The following is a 24,893-nucleotide window of genomic DNA, read 5'->3' as shown; positions in this document are numbered from 1 at the left end:
AACAATGTTAGCTATAGAAATACACTGCTTAACCACTTAAGCCCCGGAGGATTTGGCTGCTCAAAGACCAGGGCCTATTTTGTGATTCAGCACTGCGTGACTTTAACGGACAATTGCGCGTCGTGCGATGCTGTACCCAAATGAAATTGATCTTTTTTTCCCACAAACAGCACTTTCTTTTGGTGGTATTTGATCACCTGTGCGATTTTTATTGTTTGGGCTATAAACAAACAAAGAGCGTCAATTTAAAAAAAAATAACAATATTTTTCACATTTTTTTATATGAAATTCCCCAAAAAAATTAAAATTCAAAATTTTTTAAAATTTTAGGCCAATTTGTTTTCGGCACATATTTTTGGTTAAAAAAAAATCGCAATAAGCGTATTTTGATTGGTTTGGGCAAAATTCATTGCGTTTACTAACTAAGGGAAAGATTTATGTCATTTTTATTTTTTTTTTTAACTAGTAATGGCGATCTGTGATTTTTTTTTTTTGCCAGACTGCGACATTGCGGCGGACAGATCGGACCCCTGACTAACATTTTTGACACTTTTGGGGGTACCAGTGACATTACTACAGTAATCGGTGCTATACATATGCACTGTTACTGTAAAAATGACACTGGCAGGGAAGGGGTTAACTTTATTAGTGATCAAGGGGTTGTGTGTGTCCCTAGGGGCGTGATTCTAACTGTCAAGAGGCGTGGCTTGTGATGTAACCACAGAGACATACGATCCTACATAGCAGGATCGTATAGTCTCTGCAGTTACACCAGGGAGAATGACAGGCGGCCTTGTTTACATCAGCCGCCTGCCTTTCTCCCTCTCCAGCGGGAGATCGCGAGACATCGGAGCCGCCGGTCACGCGCGCGGGGATGGCCGTGAATGAGCGGGGGCGGTAGCGCGCCTCTGGCGCTGCGCGCTCGCCCCCTACAGGCTCCTGGGTGAGCGACGTAGGAGGGGCTGACTGCCGAAGTAAATATACTGTGGGCGGTCGGCAAGCGGTTAAATGAGCAAGGATCTCATTTATTTGCAAATAAAGATGAAATGCAATCATAAAACACTAAAAGAATACTAAAAGGCATATAAAACAAAAAGAACATAGATGATACTTTACCTAAGGTTGACCTCTGTATTCGGTATCTCTCAACTGGGCTCAATGGGAAAGAGGGAGCCCCATCACTTGCTCTCACTTTTTAAAGCGCACTCAGACACCACCCACACAAACACTCTCTGCCCGCCTGTGTAGTCCTCTTTCCAGTGAGACTCCATAAGAGGCCGTCCTTCCTAATCACCAGGAAGTATACTCTTCCCCCGAACATCTTCCAGGCAGCATGCTGTGGTTTCCTCTAGGTGGCACTGCTATATCACCATCAAACTTCCTGACCCAGGACAGCACTCCAGCAACAGTTGGCCTTTGCAATTAGGCACTTTAATCTTCCCATCTCGAGGTGGTTTGAATCAAAGCTCATTTGTTCCCATACCCCATCGCCTGGGGGTATGCGTTAATCCTTTTTCCAAATAAAGGTTTAGATATGCAGTCTTCAGTTACACACACACTGCTGGGTAATCTTGCTCTACTGGCATTCCAGGCTACCCCCACCAGTATTCAGGCTCGGGTGTAACCAGATTGCCACAGTCCAGATATATCTGATGTAAAAAAAATCATGTTGCCTTCCAACATATGCCGCTTTGTGCCTGAAGGCCATACATCACCCTTCTTCAGAAACAGCTTCTATGGAACAGCCCATAACTGTCTGACCTTAAAACATGTTGCCTTCCAACATTTCCACAGTCTAGAAATATCTGATATAAAAAAAAAAACATGTTGACTTCCAACAATATTACATACAAAAAAAAGACAAATTTCAACATTAAATATGTCATCATAAAAACATCTCCCAATATGCATATATATTGCTAATAATGATTTATCGACAATATTACAAAAGCACTTGAATTCATATATTCCTAAAGCGGTAGTCTCTACGCGTTTCATTGAACAGTGCCCAGATTGAATTTGTATATATCTGTGGAAAGACCATGTCATGAACAATAAAGTTATAAAATAATACATTTCCATTTTGAGACCACTTGCCTACTGGGCACTTAAATCCCCCTCCTGCCCAGGCCAATTTTCAGCTTTCAGTGCTGTCGCACTTTGAATGACAATTGTGACACTGTACCCAAATTAATTTTTTAGAATTTTTTTTCAAACAAATAGAGCTTTCTTTTGGTGGTATTTAATCACTACTGGGGTTTTTATTTTTTGCTGAACAAACAAAAAAAGACAGACAATTTTGAAAAAAATTTTTTGTAATTTTTCTCCTTCATTGATGTGTGCTGATGAGGCGGCACTGATGGTTCCTAATAGACACTGATAGGCGGCACTGGTGGGCACTGATAGGCGGCACTGGTGGGCACTGATAAGGCGGCACTGAAGGGCACTGGTAGGTGGTGCTGATGGGCACTAATAGGTGGCACTGATGGGCAATGATGGGCACTGGTAGGTGACACTTATGATGTGGCACTGATTGGCACTGATTGGTGGCACTGGTGAGCACTGATAGGTGGCACTGGTAGGTGGCGCTGGTGGACACTGGTGGGTGGCACTAGTGGGCACTGGCAGATGGCACTGGTAGGTGGCGCTGGTGGGCACTGGTAGGTGGCACTGGTGGGCACAGGTAGGTGGCACTGGTGGGCACAATTTGCCCTCTCCTCTTTGGGACCGATGTCCCTCTGACAGCCGCCGGCGATCGTTTTCTTTTTCTCCTCACACTGATAGTGTGAGGAGAAAAAAACAGCTGATTGCCGGTTGCTGTTTACTTCACATGATCAGCTGTCATTGGCTGACAGCTGATCACGTGGTAAGGGGGCAGGACCGCCCCCTTACTCCGATCTGTGATCAGGCGAGTCTCACGGACTCGCTGATCACATAGCGAGCCAGGCCGCTTTGTAGGGAGCGCGCAGGCCGCTCCTGCATAGGAGGACATCAATGTACGCCCTCCCGGCAATTTAGGTCTGCACTGTAGCCGTCTTTTGACTATAGCGCGGACGTCGTGTAGTTAAGATGCAATTAGAGTAAGTCCACTGATAGTCAAAAGCATACTTACACATCAGTTGAATCATCAAAAATATAGATGTATAGTGAGCGCCAACACGTGAGTAAGTATATCAAGGGTCCCAGCAATTCGGCGGAAGGTAAGTCCGGGGGCCAGGACATACAAGGGTAGGGAGTTACTGCTATCTGTGACATTGCCAAGCTTGTATCAGGTGCCATAAATTGCATCACTATAACATCGTAGTTGTGCACAAGGCCTACATGTTGCCCAAGAAGGGCGTAGGTTGTACAATTCTTGTGGGAGCAACTGCTGGGAGCCAAGTTCCTATGGACATGGGCACCCCAACCAGATTGCTTGTGGGTAAGGTTTTGATACTCAAGCAGCATTGTTTTGCTTGGAAAGAAATCCCAAAGCCCCTTCCGTTTCCAACATGCAGGCCAGTCTAGTTCCTCCACCTCAAACTCGCTTATCCATGTCTTTATGGACCTTGCTTTGTGCACTGGTGCGCAGTCATGTTGGAACAGGAAGGGGCCATCCCCAAACGGTTCCCACAAAGTTGGGAGCATGAAATTGTCCAAAATGTCTTGGTATGCCTTCACTTGAACTAAGGGGCCAAGCCCAACCCCTGAAAAACAAACCCACACCATAATCCCTCCTCCACCAAATGATTTGGACCAGTACACTAAGCCAGATCCATAAAGACATGACTGAGCGCGTTTGGGGTAGAGGAATTTGACTGACCTGCACAGAGTCCTGAACCAAATAGAACACCTTTAGGATGAATTAGAGTGGAGATTGCGAGCCAGGCCGTCTCATCCAACATCAGTGGACACACTCCTAAACCTTGTGGACAGCCTTTCCAGAAGAGTTGTAGCTGTTATAGCTGCAAAGGGTGGGCCAACCTAATATTGAACCCTATGGACTAAGCCTGGTATGCCATTTAATGTGCCTGTAAAGGCAGGTGTCCCAATACTTTTGACAATAAAGTGCATGTAATCATAGCTCAGGACTCGATCTGTGCACTTTATATAACTACACAGATGATGTAAACAGCTAGGAAGTATTGCAAAGTGATGACATGATAAGTGCTGAGAATTGGCCTTTTAAATCCACTCCTTGTCTCATTTGGTTTCCATTTATTTCAAAATCACCCCTCTGTACCACGTCCCTTCATCTGACTGTTATCTGGTGCTCTTGGTGCTCCTTTACACACAAGATACATTGAACATCTTCCACTAGCTTCTTGCTGGGATCCTATGCTGATCTCTATTCAGTGCAAGCACTGCCTGCATGTGTTCAGGGAGGGCCCAGATGATGGCATGGCATGTACATCAATGTAAATGATAACCTACAGCATACCCAGCAGTGACGGACGCTAGAGAGGATTGAGTCATGAGTTTTTAGGTCATTTCAGACCCAGCAGCTGGTTGTTTCTACTTGCTGTGAAGATGTGACGACTGTCAAGATAATTATTAGATAAATGTCTGTCAGTGTAGACTGTCGTCCTACATACAGGATATCTTTTCTAACATCCAAGAAAAATGTTGTATCTAAAACGGAAGTATAGAATAATAGAGTAGTAATTTTAGAATAACTACAGCTAGCTGCACAGATATGTTTACACCATTGGGTTTCTCCCCCTCTAGTATTCTGTGTGTTGTACCGGCACCTGAGCCCCGGAATCTAAAACTGCCCATACACTAGTAGATTTTTAATTGTGCACATAACATTCATTTGAAAATTTTCACCAGTATATTTGATGACATAACGAATGTTATTTCTAAAGTGCTTAACAATTTAATGCTTTTCACATTCGAATTCGGAATAAATGTGACTTCCCGAATGAAAGCCACATGCACTGTTGAAAATTTGTTTGAGAAAAATTTTCCATTTGAATTTTGGAAAGGAATGCCCATTTGACCCCATTAACAACTCAAAAATCGAACGAACGGTCTTAAAATACCAGTTATCAAATGGAATTCTTCTAGTAAATGTCCAGCTTTAGAATCTGAAAATGGGGTTTCTAAATAAGTGAATAGAGGCCATAGTGCGTATGTGTCACTATAGCTCCAAGCAAAAAAAATAACAAAATACTTTTTTTTCCCATTTTTTATTTTTATAATTGATCTCATCATCTCTGTTCTCAGCTGCATAAGGAACTTAGAGAGCTAGGGGTGGAGAAACTGAATCACACTGATCTTCCCAATAAATGGCTGTGAAAGAGGGGCATATGAGCACAATTCTGATCATGGGAGGAGAGCAGGCTGAGCTGTGTTCTTATGCCTAGTGTGGTCAGTTTTGAATAGGAAAGCAGAGGGACTTGCAGGAACACTAGGGATTTCACACAAAGAAAGCAATACAAAGAGAACATATTTTTGAACACAGCCGACACATGTCAGGAATGATGATGGGGTAACATATTCTTTAACTAGGTATTAGTGTCATTATATTCATTATATAATATATTTGCCTTACCTTGTAATGATGGGCTCACATGTTGTGGTTGCGTTTGTAGTGTCATGGCTGATTGATTTCCCTTTCTCCATATATTTGTTCACCTAGCTTGTCCCTAGGGATAGGCAACTTCGTGTTCTGGGTCACACAGCGTCCAGTGCATGCCATTTCCTCTGTGTTGCATCTCAAACATGGGTGTGCTAATGTGATGAAACGCATCTCTTCAAGCAAGTTTTCTTTTTGTTCAGATTCCGCTAAGCACGCAAATGTGGTGTATGGAAGAATCCCCCTGCCAGGACAATAAATTCTGACAGTGGCTCCTGCTGCTGTCAGAATACACTGATCAGTGGCTGCAGCCTATTGGCTGATTGTGAAACATTTTCCAACATCCTCCTTTGACAGATATTGATCAAGCAATTGATGTCTGAAGAGCAGGAATGGCCAAGCTTTGATCGAAGTGTGTGATCAAATGAATACCCCTACACCTGCGCAAATACCCAAATACAAATTTTAAAACAACCTATATATTGAAAACAACCCCTCATAAAGCAAAGCTTAACGAATAAACAAACAAAAAATTCGCCGCACTTTCAGTACAAATAAATAAAGTGACAAGTAAAATAAAGTGCGCAAAGTCCCACAGAAATCAATTCATGATAAACACAGTCCCATATGTGATTAATTCGCCCAAAATGCCGAATCACCCGTGACCTGGGGTGTCTCCTCTCCACCAACGTTTATATGTGCATCACACTCACCAGACGATATTGACCCCCATTACAGGTGTTTTTTTTTTTTAAAGCCCGTGGTGTGTGAACACTGAGACTAACACCCGGTGCAAAAAAAAGTGCACACACACGCAAACGTAAAGAACACAAAAAGTGCACAGGGTGTGCGAAATGATCCACCTCCAAAGAGGACGGACCCTGACCTTGATCCCCCGGGGGGGAAGACTCCTGACAGGGACTGAGGTACTTCCATGGTCTGCCCGACTGAAACCAGGCAAACCCCGTTCTCTGGGAGGACTGCCGAAACAGCCCACCCCAAGTACTAGGTGGGGCTCCCTATTACAGGTAGTCAAAATCGGCATGAATAGAAATTCCCACTTGTAGAGAGATCGATCCGGTAGAGCCTCTCAATGGTGGTGTTCCTGTATGTCTAAACTCATGGTAACCCATGTAGAGGTAAAAAGAAAGAAGCCTCTCATAGTGCAGTAATATTCAAGTATATTTTATTTAAAACCTTAAAAACACACTTACAAGCTGTGATTATTCTCAAGCATGATTGTAAACCAGGGGGTGCCGCAATGCGTCCCACCTATGTGCCAGGAAGCAAAGTGGCGTGTCACATTTAGCCCCACCCTACGGGTTTCGTCAATGTACATCTGATGTCATCAGGGGTCACATGATGTGAACAGGCTTTCCTGAATCTATCGCTCTACAAGTGGGAATTTCTATCCATGCTGATTTTGACTACCTGTAATGGGGGTCAATATCGTCTGGTGAGTGTGATGCTATGAAACATAAGAAAATGTAAAAAATCTAATTTTTTTCATCAATTTAGGTCAATATATATTCTGCTACATATTTTTGGTAAAAAAGAAATCCCAATAAGTGTATATTAATTGGTTTGCGCAAAAGTTATCGCGTCTACAAACTAGGGGAAAGATTTATGTCATTTTTATTTATTTTTTTTACTAGTAATGGCGTCGATCAGCGATTTTTGGCGGGACTGCGACATTGCAGCAGACAGATCGGACCCCTTACTGACACTTTTGACACTTTTGGGGGTACCAGTGACATAACTACAGTAATCAGTGCTAAAAATATGCACTGTTACTGTACTAATGACACTGGCACGGAAGGGGTTAACACCAGGGGCAATCAAAGGGTTAAGTGTGTCCCTAAGGGGTACTTTCTAACTATGTGGAGGATGGACTTGCTTGATGAACACACAGACCTGTGTTCCTAAATAGGGAGAACACAGGATACCTGTGTTCATCACTGACAGAATAGCGGTCTGCCGTGTTTACATCGGTCGGGCACCGTTTTGTCTCCACAGGCAGCGTTGAACCCACTGATTGGCTTTCCTGTGGCCAATCGGCGTGCGTGCGCCTCTACTAGCTGTCTCACGAAGCGACGAACAGGTACGCCATTTCATGGACAGAGCCAACCTGCCGCAGTAAAAGTACAGTGGTTAATGCACATCTTATGCAGTTGAACAACACAAGGTGCAGTAAAGGAAGGTTAATAAAGACTTCAAAGCCCAACTGTGGCAAGAAAAAAAAATGTTCCCATGCAGTAGGGCTATGACGCTTTCAGCCATAACCTCTGTAGCTTTTTTTCAGCCGGTCGCTGGCTTTCTCATGAAAGCGTTCCGAGCGGCTCATTAGCTGCCTCAGTGCTTTCAGAAGCGGGGGGAGGGGATGTCTCCAAACTATGGCCCTCCGGTTGTTTAGGAGCTACAATTCCCATCATGCCTAGTCATGTCTGTGAATGTCAGAGTTTTACAATGCCTCATGGGATGTGTAGTTCTTCAACAGCTGGATGGCCGTAGTTTGGAGATCCCTGCCCTAGGGTCTCTGCAAAAAAAAAAAAAAAAAAGGAATCATGTTTGGGGATTATAAGTAATTTTATAGCAAATAAATACGGATTTAAACCTGTAAGCAAAAAGTGCCAGAAAAAGCCTGGTCAATGGGGAAAAACAAATATTGCTCGAAGTTGGACTTTAAGACTAGCAAAACAAGGCAATGTAATGTGTTAAAGAGGTTGTAAACCCAAATTTTTTTTTTTCAACCTGAAAGAGAAACCCATAATAAGCTAGTATGCATCGCATACTAGCTCATTATGAAATACTTACCTTAGAACGAGCCCCCGCCGTGCCGCCCGCTTACCTCTATGACGGGCGACATGTTCAGTCGCCTGTCTTTTCCGGGATCGCAGCATCTGGCCATCTGATTGGCTGGAGCCGCGGTGACGTCAATCCCGCGCACGCCACGCGGGAGCCGCCCGTCACGGCACAGGGCTCTGAAGGAACAGCACCAGCGGCCGCTCCTTCAGAGCACATGCGCCAGTGATGTCACTGGCTGCATGTAAGGTAAGTATCTCCTAAACGGTACATGGTTAGGAGATATTTACAGTACCTATAGGTAAGCCTTATCATAGGCTTACCTATAGGTACAACTTGCAGAGGAGGGTTTACTTCCTCTTTAAATCGGTCAGGTGGGGGGTATAAAATGAGGTCACAAAACGTGTGTCCAGGTTCCAGGGAAGCAAATCTGTCTCCGAATTTGAGAATTTTAGCTAGAGGCTGTGCTGCACCAGGCACTCTGCACAGCGAGCAGCTGGGAATGACAACATTATAGGCAAGTATAAAATAACCCAAAACTGTCATAGAAATAAAAAGAGCTGCCCCTAACTCCCACATCCTTTCCCTTAATGTCATATTTTGCTTCTCAACTCTACGGTCGCACTTTTATTTAGGAATGGGCACATTGATGGCAGGAACGGTTTTGAGTTGGCATAGAACACACAGGAAAGCAGCTAACCTTTGCCCATATATTCTTAGTATCCGAGCAAAAACATTAGCCTTAGTGACCCCAAAACAGATGCCGTGTCATTACGTTTCATTCTCAGGTGAGTCCGTTCCAAATGTATTGTTTGCTAACTCTTAAATATGAAATCCACATATTATGTTTGTATTGCGATGAACCTAATCTGTATTCAGCACCCTGGACAGGGCACGGGACATTTGGCAGCCGGTCTCCTTTATTCATTAGGCAAGCTGCTGCAGTCAGCTGCTTTGACTTCACAGAGTTTTACTAAGAAAAATGCCTTTGATAAGCGAACCCAAATTGACTGCTGGTAATATTCTGCATACTTTAAGGAAAATATAATTGCTGAAGTGAATTGGATTTTGCTTGTATTAGAGCCAGTAGAGTATATAGGTCTAATTTATGCAACAAGAAACTTTGAATTTATTTTCAATTTTTTTTAAGTGGAACTTTACTCAGAAAATGAAGTCCTGCTAGATCACTTCAGGTTGGCTCCTTTTGCAGGTATAACTATGTAAAATATTACAAATAAGTGCCTATACTGTTTACCACCTGCCTACTGGGCACTTTCACCCCCTTCCTGCCTAGGTCAATTTTCAGCTTTCAGTGCTGTCACACTTTGATAATTATGCGGTCATGCTACACTGTACCCAAACAAAATTGTTATCATTTTTTTGAGACCGATAGAGCTTTCTTTTGGTGGTATTTAATCACCGCTGTTTTTTTTTTTTTTTTTGCTAATTGCAAAAATTTAGAGGAAAAAAAAAAAAGTTTTGCTTAGTTTCTGTTACAAGATTTTCTAAATAAGTCATTTTTCTCCTTCACTGATGAGGCTGCACTGATGGACACTGATAGGCACCGATGAGGAGGAACTGTTGAGGCTGCCCTGGTAGGGGGCAATGAAAGGCGGCACTGAAATGCAGCAATGATTGGTGGCACTGGTCGTTGACAGGCATCACTGGTGGGCACTGACAGGCATCACTGATGGGCACTATGGAGGCTCTTCTTTGATTATATTTGGGTACCGGAGAGTCCAGGAATTACAGGAGATAAAGCCATTCCCCACTGTCTGAGTCCACTGGGAGAACCTGGGAGAAATTATTGTTCCAGCATCCACTAAGTGGCAAGGCAAAGTCTCTGAATAGAATAAAATAGAGATTAATGCGCTAACTTTAAAAAATGTAAGCAGCTGACATCAATCACTGAACTAAGGAGGGTGATAAATCAATAAATACAAAAATATGTGCAGCGCTAGAAGAAAAAAATTCCCAACAAAATAAATTGTCCAATCGCAGGAAACATTCCACAAGTAACGTAAACAATTGATGGTGAGAAAAAGTCCAATATATAATGGTGCAAATCATATATAAGTGCAGCAAATCCCGTCACCAGTGAAGGTAGAAATATATTGCGCTCACCAGATGGATGGGACCCCAAAACACCTTATAGTGTAGGAGTCAAACAGGCTTAAAAATGATGGAGTGTCCCCACAGATTTTTCACCGATTCCAACGGCAACCATGCAAATCTCCGGTAGATGGAATAGTTCAGAGATTCCCCTTCCACATGGTGGGTGGTAAAACCGAAAAAAATGGAGGGACATATAGCGTAATATTGCTAAAATCAATTTAATATCAATAAAGCTGATACACTTACAGACATCCGTGAAAGACAGGCATATAAGATGTAAAACAGCTGGGCTGACCAAGTCCTCTTTACATGTTTCGGCATAAATGCCTTTTTCAAAAGATAAAGTCAGCAGGTAGCCAGTGTTCATATATATATAGAGGTAGAATTAATTGGGTACACCTGTAGGAAGTAGGCGGTGGACTGCATGGAAACCGGAAGTAAAACCGGCGTGCGTTCCAAGCCTCACTATGGTATAGCGCCAAAAATGAAGTCTATTAAATCATAAGGGGAAACAGGAAGTGATGAAATGCCTGGAGGGGATGGCATTAGCCATCGTACATCCCAAGCCTCTTTCTGAATTGTAAGACAGGAAGTGCTGACATCACATCCGGGAATAGGCGGAAGTGATGTCAGCGTCAAAACATTGAGGGGGGACGGCATTTAACCATCATCAACCCCAAGCCTCCATCTGAAGTGTAAGACCGGATATGCCGACATCACATCCGGGATTGGGCGGAAGTGATGTCAGCACGGCAAGGCGGACCGCCTTACCGGAAGTTGGAGCATATCAATGCACCAGGTCAACAAAACAGAAATGGAGACAGCTCAGATTGGCCGATTCAGCGAGTAGTGAATATCGCCAATAAGAGAACAAAAAAAGGGGGAGAATAAAAAGATGACGTTATAGTTAAACAGCGCCAACAAAAAGGGGAGAGGAAAAAATCGGTTTAGTTATCTAAACCATAATATATCAACATAGTGGGCTCATTTATTGAGAAACCAGTATATTGAAAAAAACAAAAATGTCAATTGTCCACAGTTAAAGGGACATAATAACAAATTTTGTCTATATACAGTCCATAGTCTATCTCCATATTAGGTGACCCTTAATACAGGATATCTATAACAAAAAATATTTTATTACATAACTACATGATGTATACAGCCAAAAGACAAATATAATAAAAATATTTTAAAAAATATCGTGAATAAAAATAATAAAATCACATAAAAGAACGAATGAGGATAAAGGGAACATATAAGGCTAAAGATAGCCAGAAAGGCAGATGGGAGTGGGATATTTAGTACGCTAAGCTGTGTTTATAAAGGCGTTTATATCCCACTCTATATTCAACCCAAAAGGATGGTAGGACTTCAAAGTATAGATCCAGTATGTCTCCCTCCTAGAGACACCACGAATTTTTGAGCCACCCCTCCAGGGAGGTACATACTGGTCTATGACCTGAAATAAAGTGCCAGTGGGATCTTTATGGTGATAAAGAAGGTAATGTTTACCTACAGTATGCTTATCCTTGCCTGTGAGAATGCTCGTAATATGTTCATTAACACGCACATTAAAGGACCTTATAGTGCGTCCCACGTACTGCTTTTTACAGGGGCACGTTAACAAATAAACAATATGAGTAGTTATGCAAGTGGCGAAAAATTTGATATGGTGAAGACTCCCTGTGACAGAAGATTGAAAGGATGTAAATTTCCTTCTTTTATCACAATTATATTCGCACACTCTGCACTTCCGGCAGGGATAAAAACCAATAAGATCAGCAAAAAATTTTTTTGGTTTAATTGGTTCATCCGGTACATTGGGAGCTAATTGTCCTCTTAATGCAGGTGCACCTCTGAAAGTGACCGAGGGTCGTACAGGTAAAACGGTACCCAAAATGGGGTCATTTCTAAGTACATCCCAATGTTTGGATATAATTCTCTTGATGGAATTATGCTGAATAGAAAAATTGGTAAAAAAGGACCATTTAGCAAAATCAGACTGGTTTTTTGTTTTATTTCTATTTTTAGACCCAGAAAGTAATTGTGCTCTATCAATCTGGGTTACTTCCCTTATAGTGGACTCAAGAGCATCAGAATTATAACCCTTAACTGAGAACCTATCCTTTAGCAGCTGGGCTTGTTGGAGGAATTCATGTTCATGAGTACAATTCCTCCTAAGCCTGATGAATTGACTCTTAGGTATTCCACCCAACCAAGCCTTGTGATGACAGCTGTCAACAGGCAGGTACGAGTTACGGTCTGTGTCCTTGAAAAAAGTACTGGTGACAAACTGATTGTCCACTATGGAAATATTGAGGTCTAGGAAATGGATATTAGTGGAACTATATTCAAAAGACAAATGAATACCTCTCGTGTTATCATTCAAGAATGACATGAATGTCTCGAGAGATGAGGTGTCCCCTTTCCACAGGAGGAGGATGTCGTCTATATAACGCACCCAGAGAACCAGCTTGGGTGCGTCATAAGGAAAGACGACATCCTCCTCCCATTTGGCCATAAAGAGGTTGGCCAAACTAGGGGCGAACTTCGCCCCCATGGCCACACCCCTTTGTTGTAAAAAGTATTGGTGATTGAACCAAAAGTAATTCCTCCCGGTGGCAAATATCAACAGATCTAGAATGAAATCTCGATGTGAAGGAGAGATAGATTTATCTGTCTTTAAGAAATGGTCAACAGCATTTAAACCCTGATCATGAGGGATACAAGTATAGAGAGAGGTGACATCTGCTGTCACCATCAGATGTTCACCTTCTAACTTGATATTTTTCAGCCTGTTGATAACATCACAGGTATCCTTAATGAAGGAAGGAGTTTCAATAACCAGCGGTTGTAGATAGAAATCGATGTATTTGCCAATACGTAATGTAATAGAATTGATGCCGCTAATAATAGGGCGACCAGGAGGATTTACCGGGTTTTTATGTACTTTCGGTAAATAGTACATGACTGGGATGCGAGGGGCTGTGGGAACCAAAAAAGACCTTTCTTTCTTATTTATTAAGTTCCTTTCATAGCCTTTCTCCACCAGTCTCACCAATTCCTTCTTAAAAGAAGTAGTAGGGTTATTTTGTATTTTAATATAGGTGTCCTGATCGCCTAGGATTCTACCCATTTCATCATAGTAGTCCTGTTTATCAAGGACGACGATGCCGCCGCCCTTGTCTGCAGGGCGCACTATGAGGTCTTTCTGTTCACACAGAGATTTTAGACCCTTTTTCAGTTGAGGCTGTATATAGGGTTTCTTAACAGCTAACTCAGCCAGATCTTTAAACACCAAATCTTTAAACACCGCCACTGATGGAGCAACCGGACCAGGGGGGTTAAATAAAGATGGATTTGATAATCCGGAATGTTTAATAGAAGAAGTATATTCATGTGGTACTTCTGTTCTGGGTTTTGACAGAATGTACCTTTGTACATTTATTTTGCGTACATATTTGTGGACATCGATAAATGTACTAAATTTGTTAATGGGTTTGGGTGGAGCGAACTTCAAACCTCTATCCAAGGTGTATAGCTCATCAGGACTGAGTTCCACCTTGCTAAGGTTGAAGATACCGGATCCAATCAAGTTTTTATTCTTTTTTCTTTGAATCCGCCACCCCCCTCTGGTACCTCGCTTGGATCCGCACCCCTTTTTCCCTTGTTGTGTTGCCGGGGAAAATCCCATTCATGACTGGGTCCTGGGCGTGGCTGGTTATAATTAAAGGGTGAACTATTTTGATGGTCATACTCCTCATCGTATGAACGAGACTGATCATCATGTCTAGGTTGTTGCCTCAAAGGAGAAAACCTATTATGTGTGTTCACATTATATGGTTTAGCATATGTTTGTTGAGGGTAAGGTCTAAATGGAGGGGGAGAGAAATGTCTTTGATAATTCTCATTATGAGACCACTGTCCCCTAGGGGAATTCACTGGATGAGGAGGATACCAGTTATTCTTAACAGGGCCTCTTTCATGTGGTGTTTGTGGTGGATGGTTACCCTTCCAATTCTGATTTTTTGGATTTTTTCCTTTTTTATGGGGGGGACCCTTGTTTTTTGGCTTCTTTTGTGTTTTGGGTGGAAGAGAAGTTTGAACAGAGGTAGCCCCAGGAGCATTAGGAATCACATGGTCCGTCTGATTGCCATCATTAGGATCACTATTCAGTAGATTCCTTTGCCATTGAAAGACAGTACGGTTATCATAATCGGACATGTCTCTCATAAACTTTTTTTGTTTCTTAGTTTTTTGTTCCCTTTCCTCTTTCTCTAAATACTTTTGAAGATTTTCAGAGAGAGTTTTGTACTCAGCTGTGGTGTTAAAAGGGGTAACTTTTTCTTTTAACTCTTTAATCTCCCTGTCTAGGGAGGTTAATTTGGTACGTTTAATCTCAACAAGATGCCGTAATAACTGTAAACCAGCATTATTGAAATGATCGGACCAAGCCTCTAAGGCTGTATCGTCTGATTGGGGGGATACCTCCCATCTCAGGCTTCTCGGAACCATTGATTTAGAGATATAATATTCTAAAAACGCAATGTCCCATTCAGAATGTAATTCTGACACCATAAGATTTTTAAGTCTTAAAAACAAACCGCCAACCTCAGTATCGGATTTGGTGGAGATAAAAACTCCATCAGTAATTACAGTTCTATTAGCTCTGTATTCAAAAACATCCATTGCTGGCATGTTCAAATCAAGAGCGATAAAAAACTATATGTAAGTGACACAAAGAAAAAACTATGTGTACATAAGTGAATTAACACATATGTGAAAGAAAGCAGCAATAACAAAGGTCAAAAATGTGTACAAACAGAATAAAATAGAGATTATTGCCCTAACTTTAAAAAATGTAAGCAGCTGACATCAATCACTGAACTAAGGAGGGTGATAAATCAATAAATACAAAAATATGTGCAGCGCTAGAAGAAAAAAATTCCCAACAAAATAAATTGTCCAATCGCAGGAAACATTCCACAAGTAACGTAAACAATTGATGGTGAGAAAAAGTCCAATATATAATGGTGCAAATCATATATAAGTGCAGCAAATCCCGTCACCAGTGAAGGTAGAAATATATTGCGCTCACCAGATGGATGGGACCCCAAAACACCTTATAGTGTAGGAGTCAAACAGGCTTAAAAATGATGGAGTGTCTTCTTTTTCTTCTAGCGCTGCACATATTTTTGTATTTAAAGTCTCTGAATATACGTTTGATCTCCCCATTGTTTGGTGAGTGGGGACACAAGAGGGGAGCACGGAGTGGTCTGCACTATTAAGTATTCAAGCACGAGCACTTTTATAAGGATCATCTATTTTCAGCTGTTCAGGAGCACAAGCACTTTATGCATAGGGACTTTATCTGATCAAATCCAAAATACTTTTTTTCAGTTGTTTCATGTATTTGCACTTCAGTTAAGTGATATAGCACCGACACTTTATTTATTATGTATTATTATATAGTAATGTATTGTTAATGCACATTGAAGATTTGTCGTTTACACATATATATATATTTATTTATTTGGTCACTAACGCAGCGCTGATACCTTCACCATTTTTTCAATCAAGGTTCAAATTACCTGTATCAGCAGCCGATGATAGAGTATTAAGCTATTCTTAATTAGTGACATAGGAAGAGCAGCGCTATTCCATACATACATATCTCGCTACTGATGGGTAGCACTGACAGGCATCATTGATGGGTGGCACTGACAGGCATCACGGGTGGCACTGACAGGCATCACTGATGGGTGGCACTGACAGGGGATAGGTGTCACTGACAGGCATCACTGATGGGTGACACTGACTGGCATCACTGATGGGTGGCACTGACTGGCATCACTGATGGATGGCACTGACTGGCATCGCTGATGGATGGCACTGACTGGCATCGCTGATGGATGGCACTGACTGGCATCGCTGATGGGTGGCACTGACTGGCATTGCTGATGGCTGGCACTGACTGGCATCGCTGATGGGTGGCATCGCTGATGGGTGGCACTTACTGGCATCATTGATGGGTGGCACTGACTGGTGGCACTGATAGGCGACACTGATGGGTGGCACTGACTGGCATCACTGATGGGTGGCACTGACTGGCATCACTGATGGGTGGCACTGAATGGCATCGCTGATGGGTGGCACTTACTGGCATCATTGATGGGTGGCACTGACTGGCATCACTGATGGGTGGCATTGACTGGTGGCACTGATAGGTGGCACTGACCGGCATCACTGATGGGTACAGATTAACAGTAGTTGGGGCTGCACTGATAATCAGGACACTTTGATCAGTGCCCTAACTATCAGTGTAGATGTGTGGATTGCCAGTTATCGGCTCTCCTCTTCTCACGCGCTGTCAGCATTAGGAGAGGACTGCCAATAACCAGCAAATACTGTTTACACTGTGATCAACTGTGATTGGACACAGCTGGTCACATGGTAAGGAGCCACTATGTTTGGCTCCTTACCCCGATCTGTGATCAGCTGTGTCCTTTAGACACAGTGATCACAGATCCCTGCCGATAAATGCCGCAAGAGGCACGTGGAAAGGGCGATCATGGGAGGTGAATATATAATGATGTGGCACTTTGCTTTCGCTTTAAAAATGAGTAGAACATGTAACATGTTCCCAAAGGTGAAGTTATCCTTTAACACACTGAGCACAATAAAATAAACATCCTCCTGTAAACTATTTGTTGTTTACCCTAGCACTTGCAGTGTACAACTTCCAATGCTGTTGGCTCTTGCCCTCTCATTGCGGTTTCCCTAAACATCTGATATTCACAGGAAAGAGTAGGCAGTGCAGTCTCAAGTCAGTTTGTTTGCTGGGAGAGAAAGGAGGAACAGGGGAGTGCCTTGTGATCCTAGGCTATGGGGCTGTGTTTCTATTGATGTACACAGTGTAGGGAGACACCACTCTAGTTCCTGCATGCAAGGGTGGCTCCATAGGATGCTGCAAGAAAAAAGGAGTCGCCCTGAAAAAAGGAAACCTGGAGCAGCCGTCACGACACCAGTTTTAGCAGCAGGAATATAGGCAAGGATTTAAAGATAAAGCAGGTGCATAAGCAGCAAGGCTGCATGGTGTAAATGCATGCAAAATCCTGGCTAGTATACAGGCATTTTTTCATGTCGAAAAATGTGTGGTTATACAATGTGCAAAGCTAGAAACTCAAAAAAGGTTCATGAGCTTCTTTGGCAGGTTTGTCATAGGTAGTGCAGCCCACTGAAATGGCTTGTAATGCATCAACGTGATGAACAAAAACACAGAGATTAAAGAAATCCTGCTACATAAGTTGTACTGTTTCATCTGCAGTCTTCTCTTCTCTACATCTGTTCAAAGTTCATAAAGCTTATCTAAGCGTTCAGATAGAAAGGGGCTAAGAGCTGAAGTTACACTCTACAGAACTTAGTGAGAAGAACTTGGAGAGCTGATTAGAGGGAAGAGACCCCCCCTTTTTATACAGTCAATCAGCTGGGGGGTCCCTCCCCTGTCACCATTTTTCTCTTGGTGTCAGGTAAACTTGTCAGAAGGGACTCATGCTGATAGCAGAGAAATGAAGCAGCAGACAGAAATGACACTTCATGCTCTAAATTGAGACAAGTATACACTATAGAGCTTAGTTCATTTTTTATTTCTGAGGTTTTTTTAACCACTTTAAATCAGCTGCAGAAGGGCCTTAAATTGAGGGTTTAATAATCATTTTAAGCTAAAATTGTCATGGCCACCAAATAGTCATAGTGCGCAAGTACTACATAGGCAGCTTTAAAGTCTCCAAATGTAGTTAGACCACATGGAAACCACTGTTTTGTGACTACTACCAGTCTCCCCATAGTCTACATATTTTCAATCGCATCAAGGCGATGGATGTCAGAGAACCAGTGGGGTTGATGGGGTTATACAACATTTTAAGTGTTATAGAAAATTCTTCATCACACAAAACTTAAGACCTGACAGAGGCTCCAACTTTTCCCTTTCCATTCAAAACTAAAAAAAACAAATTTGGATTAAGGTTTTTTTTTATGACTCAAGAAGCATCAGCCATGTTTCTTTACTGCTTTAATGTAAACTAGATACATCTGCAGACTTAGTGTGGGATTATAATTCTAAGGTGTTTTTTTTTCTTTTTTTATTGTATTATTTTTGTAAGTGAGGTTTGTCTTGATAATGAGACTGGCTGGGTTTAAAATGCGCGGTGCACTGTGGTTCTTGCAAGCACCTCAGGAATCAAAGTCACAAATAGCTTGCAGAGCTGCTGCCGCTCAGGTACAAGCAATGAAGTCTTCAAAAAACAGGTGCACGTCCGGTCCGCAAACCCAGCAATATCCAAACACAGGAAGATAGACCGCACTCCGAAGTGCATATCAAACCAACTTTATTGAACAAAAATAATGTTCCATGGTACAGACATCAAGGACACACGAACAGGAGCAGTTGACGCGTTTCACAAACTAATTTGCTTCCTCATAACTGAAGACTGACATTTGGATGTCTATTGCTGTGTTTGGATCTTGCAAGCACATACCATGGATATAAAAAGTCTACACACCCCTGGTAAAATGTCAGGTTTCTGTGATGTAAAAAAAGAGACAAAGATAAATAATTTCCGAATTTTTTTCCCCCTAATGTGACTTATAAATGGTACAACTCAATTAAAAAACAAACTGTTATCTTTTAAGGGGGGGGGGGGGGGATAAAAATAAAAAAATAAAATAATGTGGTTGCATAAGTGTGCACACCCTCTTATAACTGGGGATGTAGCGGTGTTCAGAATTAGGCAATCACATTCAAACTCATGTTAAATATGAATCAGTACACACCTGCCATCATTTAAAGTGCCTCTGATTAACCCTGAATAAAGTTCAGCTGTTCCAGTGGGTCTTTCCTGACATTTTCTTAGTTGCATCCTACAGCAAAAGCCATGGTCAACAAAGAGCTTCCAAAGCATCAGAGGAATCTCACTGTTAAAAGGTATCAGTCTTCGGACGGTGCAACCTAATTAAGATGTCGATCCTCCCTAAGATCTTGTACCTGCTGCAGGCATTGCCTGTGAGGATCCCGGCCTCCTTCTTTGCTCAAACCCACAGCATTTTTCTGAAATTCATCTGGGCTCACGGGAGGCCTAGGCTATCTCGTGCCCAGTTTACTCTACCGAAACACTCGGGGGGGCCTGGCCCTCCCTGATGTGGCTAAATATCATTTAGCGGTCCACCTTGGCCGGCTGATTGACTGGCGGAGACACAGTGCGGGTAAAGGGACAGACTGTCGCCTCCCTGGAGGGGTTGCCGTGGGTCAGAGGGGAACTGCCACGGGGCCTCCGTGCACACCCCACGATAGGCGTGACGATCGCAGCCACTCGTCGCGCTTTGTCCCACCCCTCCATTTCCACGCAGACGTCCCCGCTTTATCCGGTTCTGGGTAACCCAGAGTTTTCTCCGGGATTGGAGGAAGCGGCATTCCGCGGACTGATGTCCCGGGGCGTCTCTCAGGCCGTCCATTTCCTCAGGGGGTCTCGGTGCCCAACGATAGAGGAGCTGATGTCGGCTAGTGCAGCCCTCAAATTTTCTACTCGCCTACTCGCATTTTGCGAGTGGAAAATTATGTCAGGCGAGCTACTCCCAGGGGAAGAGAGGAGAGGAAAGCCGCCGAAGGATTGGATAATGTCAGCGGCGGATCATCCCGCTCAGCTTTAATTGTAATTGGCGGGCGCTCGCCGACACACAGTTCCGTCTCCTAGCGCGGCTTCTTTGATAGACAGAACACCTGGCCAACCAGGACGTGTTCTGTCTATCAAAGAAGCCGGGCTAGGAGGCGGGACTGTGTATGTCAGCGAGCGCCCGCCAATTACAATTAAAGCTGAGCAGGATGATCCGCCGCTCCGACATTATCCAGCCAGCAGGACTGATGGAGGGGTTCAAGCCCAAGTTGAAAAAATCGGCAGTACACCGGTACAAGGTAGGGTGGGATGGATGGCTGCTCTGGCTGGGCGTCTGTGTCATGGGAGGTGGAGGGGCGCTGCCAGGAGTGTTTCTGTGACAGGAGAGAGTGGGATGTGCTCTCTCTCTCTTCTCGCCGGGCTTCACACACTCCTGTCAGATCGGGACTTCTCCCCTGAGTCAGAGTGGAGGTGGAGCGGAGGAGAAGACAATTAATTCCTAAAGCTTTGCACGGACAGTTTGGGAGAGATGCAGCTGCAGAAGGGGAAGAAGATTGTGGCTCAGGAAGGACACTGGATGTCAGATCGGGACTATACAGAGTTTGTTATCCCCTGTCCTCCGAGTCAAAGCAAGCAATGTGGAAAGGGGGCGGGTAACAAACTCTGTATAATCCCGATCTGACATGCAGTGACCTTCCTGAGCTGCAATCTTCTTCCCCTTCTGCAGCCGCATCTCTCCCGCCAGCTGTCCGTGCAAAGCTTTAAGAATAGGAATCGGCTTCTCCTCCGCTCCTCCTCCGCTCCTCCTCCGCTCTGACATATGAAGAGGAGGATCACAGAGCGATGTATCTGGTATTACAGGTGCTGTATCTGAGGTCTGTGACATGCTGGAGGAAAGGGAGAACTACACTGGGGTACAAATCTTATCCTGTCACCTCCCAAATTCCCATCTCAGCACAATCCCCCCCTCCCTCCTAGCACAACCCCCCCCATCTCAGCACAGTCCCCCCTCCTAGCACAACCCCCCCCCATCTCAGCACAGTCCCCCCCCCTCCTAGCACAACCCCCCCATCTCAGCACAGTCCCCCCTCCTAGCACAACCCCCCCCATCTCAGCACAGTCCCCCCCCCTCCTAGCACAACCCCCCCATCTCAGCACAGTCCCCCCCCCTCCTAGCACAACCCCCCCCATCTCAGCACAGTCCCCCCCCTCCTAGCACAACCCCCCCATCTCAGCACAACCCCCCCATCTCAGCACAGTCCCCCCCCCTCCTAGCACAACCCCCCCCCATCTCAGCACAGTCCCCCCCCTCCTAGCACAACCCCCCCATCTCAGCACAATCCCCCCTCCTAGCACAACCCCCCCATCTCAGCACAGTCCCCCCCATCTCAGCACAATCCCCCCCTCCTAGCACAACCCCCCCATCTCAGCACAGTCCCCCCCATCTCAGCACAATCCCCCCCCCCCTCCTAGCACAACCCCCCCATCTCAGCACAGTCCCCCCCCCCTCCTAGCACAACCCCCCATCTCAGCACAATCCCCCCCCCTCCTAGCACAACCCCCCCCCATCTCAGCACAGTCCCCCCCCCCCCTCCTAGCACAATCCCCCCATCTCAGCACAGTCCCCCCCCCCCCCCTCTTAGCACAACCTCCCTCCCATATTGATCCCACCTAGAAGTAATCATCTTCTCCCCACCCCTCATGCTACAAATTCTCTTATTCCAACCCCCCCCCCCCCCCCCAGGGACAATCTCCCAAAAAGTATTTGTACTAGGAGGGATGGGGAGAAGATGATTACTTCTAAGTGGGATCGATATGGGGGGGGAGCGGGGTTGTGCTGGGATGGGGAATTTGAGAGGTGACAATATAAGATTTCTTCTAGCAGGGGAATTGGGGGGGGAGGGTGCTAGGAGGAGTGATTCGTGCTGGGGGGGTGAGGATTTGTGCCAGGAGTGGGGATTTGGGGATCGCCCTTATAGAGATTATTGGAATGGGGTGGGGGGATGGATTTGTGCCAGAACAGGAAGTCTTAGGGCTGTTAAAAAGGGGTATTGGGGGGGGGGGGGGGGGTTGTGCCAGTAGGAATAATGGGTTTTTTTGTGCTAGGGGGAAAATTTTGATGGGGGGAGGATTTGACAGGTAGAATTTGTTCTAGGAGGTAAAATTTGGGGGGGGGGGGGGTACTAGGATGGTGATTTGGGGGTTCCAGACCCTTGATGGTCACTGATTAGGCTGCACTGATGGGCACTGAAAACGTTGTTATTAATATTTATTTTTGTAACTTCTGCATTAATGCAAAAACATTTAACAGTATAATTTTATGGCGTGTTTAGGGGCAGAATTAGGGGCGGGGCAGGGTAGGAGTTGGGTGGGGCAACTGGTGGCGAGTAACCCTTAAGGCCTGGCTAGTAGCTCAGGACTTTAAATTTTGAGCCCTGGGCTAGTGGCTCCTTTCAGTTGGGGTTCTGGCACGCTGCCCAGGTACACCACTATCTTCGCTACTTGCCGGACCCATCGTCTTTCTCCAGAGACCTCACTCAGTTTGAGGAGTATTGCGTGGGGAGCGGGAGCCTGCCGGGCACGCTGTCTAAATCCTACAGCCTACTGATCTCTCCGGGGGAGGACTATGTCCTGCCTGGGCTGGGCAAGTGGGAGCGGGATCTTCAGCTACATCTCACCCCGGTGCAACGCCTGAAAGTATATACCCTGGCTTTGAAGACTCCGACCTGCGCGAAACTGCAGGAGTTGAACTATAAAATTCTCACTCGGTGGTATAGGGTTCCCTCTCTCGAGCAAAATCTTCCCCGGCACGACGGACCTCTGTTGGAGGTGCCAGAGTGATGTAGGCACGATACTCCATGTTTTCTGGTCCTGTCCCCGAATACGCCCCTTCTGGCGAGACGTCCGGGCCCTCTTGGGGGAACTATCGGACCGGGAGATCCCGGATACCCCGGAGTTCTTCCTGCTCCAGGTTTCCTCTATGCCAATCTCGAAATGCAAAAAATCAATTATCCCTCACGTTCTAGAGCGACAGCCGGGAAAGGTTTTTCTTTCTCCATAATCCAGCTCCTCCACATGTCTGTATAGGGGCCTGGCTATCTGTGACTCCGGGTGGAGGTGTCTGCACCTTCCCCGACTCCGGGGTTGGGTTCTTTGACTATGCCAGGACCTTCATTGTTCTTCGATCAGATGTTATAGTTTACTTTTCCATTTTATGCAATATCTGCTACATATGTCTGTATAGTACATGTCACAGATTGTTTCTCGACTGTTGTTCCTTTTCTAAAATAAAATATTTGAAAAAAAAAAAAGGTATCAGTCAGTTGAAGAGTACAAAAGAATTTCCAAGGCACTAGGGATACCATGGAACACAGTGAAGACAGTCATTAAGTGGAGAAAATAGTGGAGGCACAACAGTGACATTACCAAGAACTGGACATCCCTCCAAAATTGATGAAAAGATGAGAAGAAAACTGGTCAGGGAGGCCTACAGCAACATTAAAGGAGCTGCAGGAATATCTGGCAAGTACTGGCTGTGTGGTATATGTGACAACAATCCCTGTATTCTTCATATGTCTGGGCTATGGGGGTAGAATGGCATGACGGAAGCCTTTTCTAATGAAGAAAAACATCCAAGCCTGGCTAAATTTTGCAAAAACACATCTGAAGTCTCCCAAAAGCATGTGGGAAAATGTGACATGGTCAGATAAAACCAAGGCTAAACTTTTTGGCCATAATTCCAAAAGATATGTTTGACACAAAAAAAACACTGCTCATTACCAAAAGAACACCCACAGTGAATCATGGCGGTGGCAGCATCATGCTTTGGGGATGTTTTTCTTCAGCTGGAATAGGGGCCTTAGTCAAGGTAGAGGGAATTAAGAACAGTTCCAAATACCAATCAATATTGGCACAAAACCTTCAGGCGTCTGCTAGAAAGCTGAACATGAAGAGGAACTTCATCTTTCAGCATGACAATGACCCAAAGCATACATCCAAATCAACAAAGGAATGGCTTTACTAGAAGAAGATTAAAGTTTTGGAATGGCCCAGCCAGAGCACAGACCTAAATCTGATTGAAAATCTGTGGGGTAACGCGTATAGGTGGGAGGAGCCGTTTTCCAGGAAGTTGTGCACTTTTGTATCAGTATGGTGAGCTGATGACATGCTTGATATTCACTTTCTGATATGTGAGTGTTTTTAATTCCTTGTATCTACGTCTTAATTAATGATTGTAGCAGAGAGCACTATGGTTTTCCATTTTTTCTTTATGGTCATACATGGATGATCGAGTTTTTAGAAGTGGAAAGATGAGTGTTCTCAACAGGAGTGTTCCCACATCTTCCTATTAAGACATCACTACCAGGCATATCAGGCTTTTCACAGATGTGGGGCTGATATCTACAGTTTGGACTTTCCTTCTGTCACTAATACACATTGGACTTTTGTACTGGTTATATATTTGCACATATGGGTTACGCTGCACTTTATTTTTATATTACAGCCTTTAGCGCCGGTTCACACTATAACAATGTCAGACATTGCATGTGAGTCCCTCCACCTAAAAGATTTCAGTTTGTTGCTCAACTGAGTTGTACCGTTTTATAGGTCCCATTAAAGGTGGAAAAAGTTCTAAAATGATTTATCTTTGTCTCATTTTTTTACATCACAGAAACCTGACATTTTAACAGGGGTGTGTAGACTTTTTATATCCACTGTATGTTATTCTTCAAACTAGCCCCTGT

General features: G+C 44.2%; 1 protein-coding gene across 2 annotated transcripts in view; it reads left to right on the top strand.

The window, feature by feature from the left end:
- LOC309566657 (arf-GAP with SH3 domain, ANK repeat and PH domain-containing protein 1-like) overlaps nt 1–24,893 on the top strand; it is a 348,714-nt gene that overhangs the window by 176,780 nt on the left and 147,041 nt on the right. The gene's annotated exons all lie outside the window — the stretch shown is intronic.

The sequence above is a fragment of the Pelophylax lessonae genome, assembly GCF_965119305.1.
Source record: "Pelophylax lessonae genome assembly, chromosome: 11".
NCBI classification, from domain to species: Eukaryota; Metazoa; Chordata; class Amphibia; order Anura; family Ranidae; genus Pelophylax; species Pelophylax lessonae.
The sequence above is the reverse complement of the archived record's forward strand: the minus strand, read 5'-3'. Positions and strand labels throughout refer to the sequence as shown.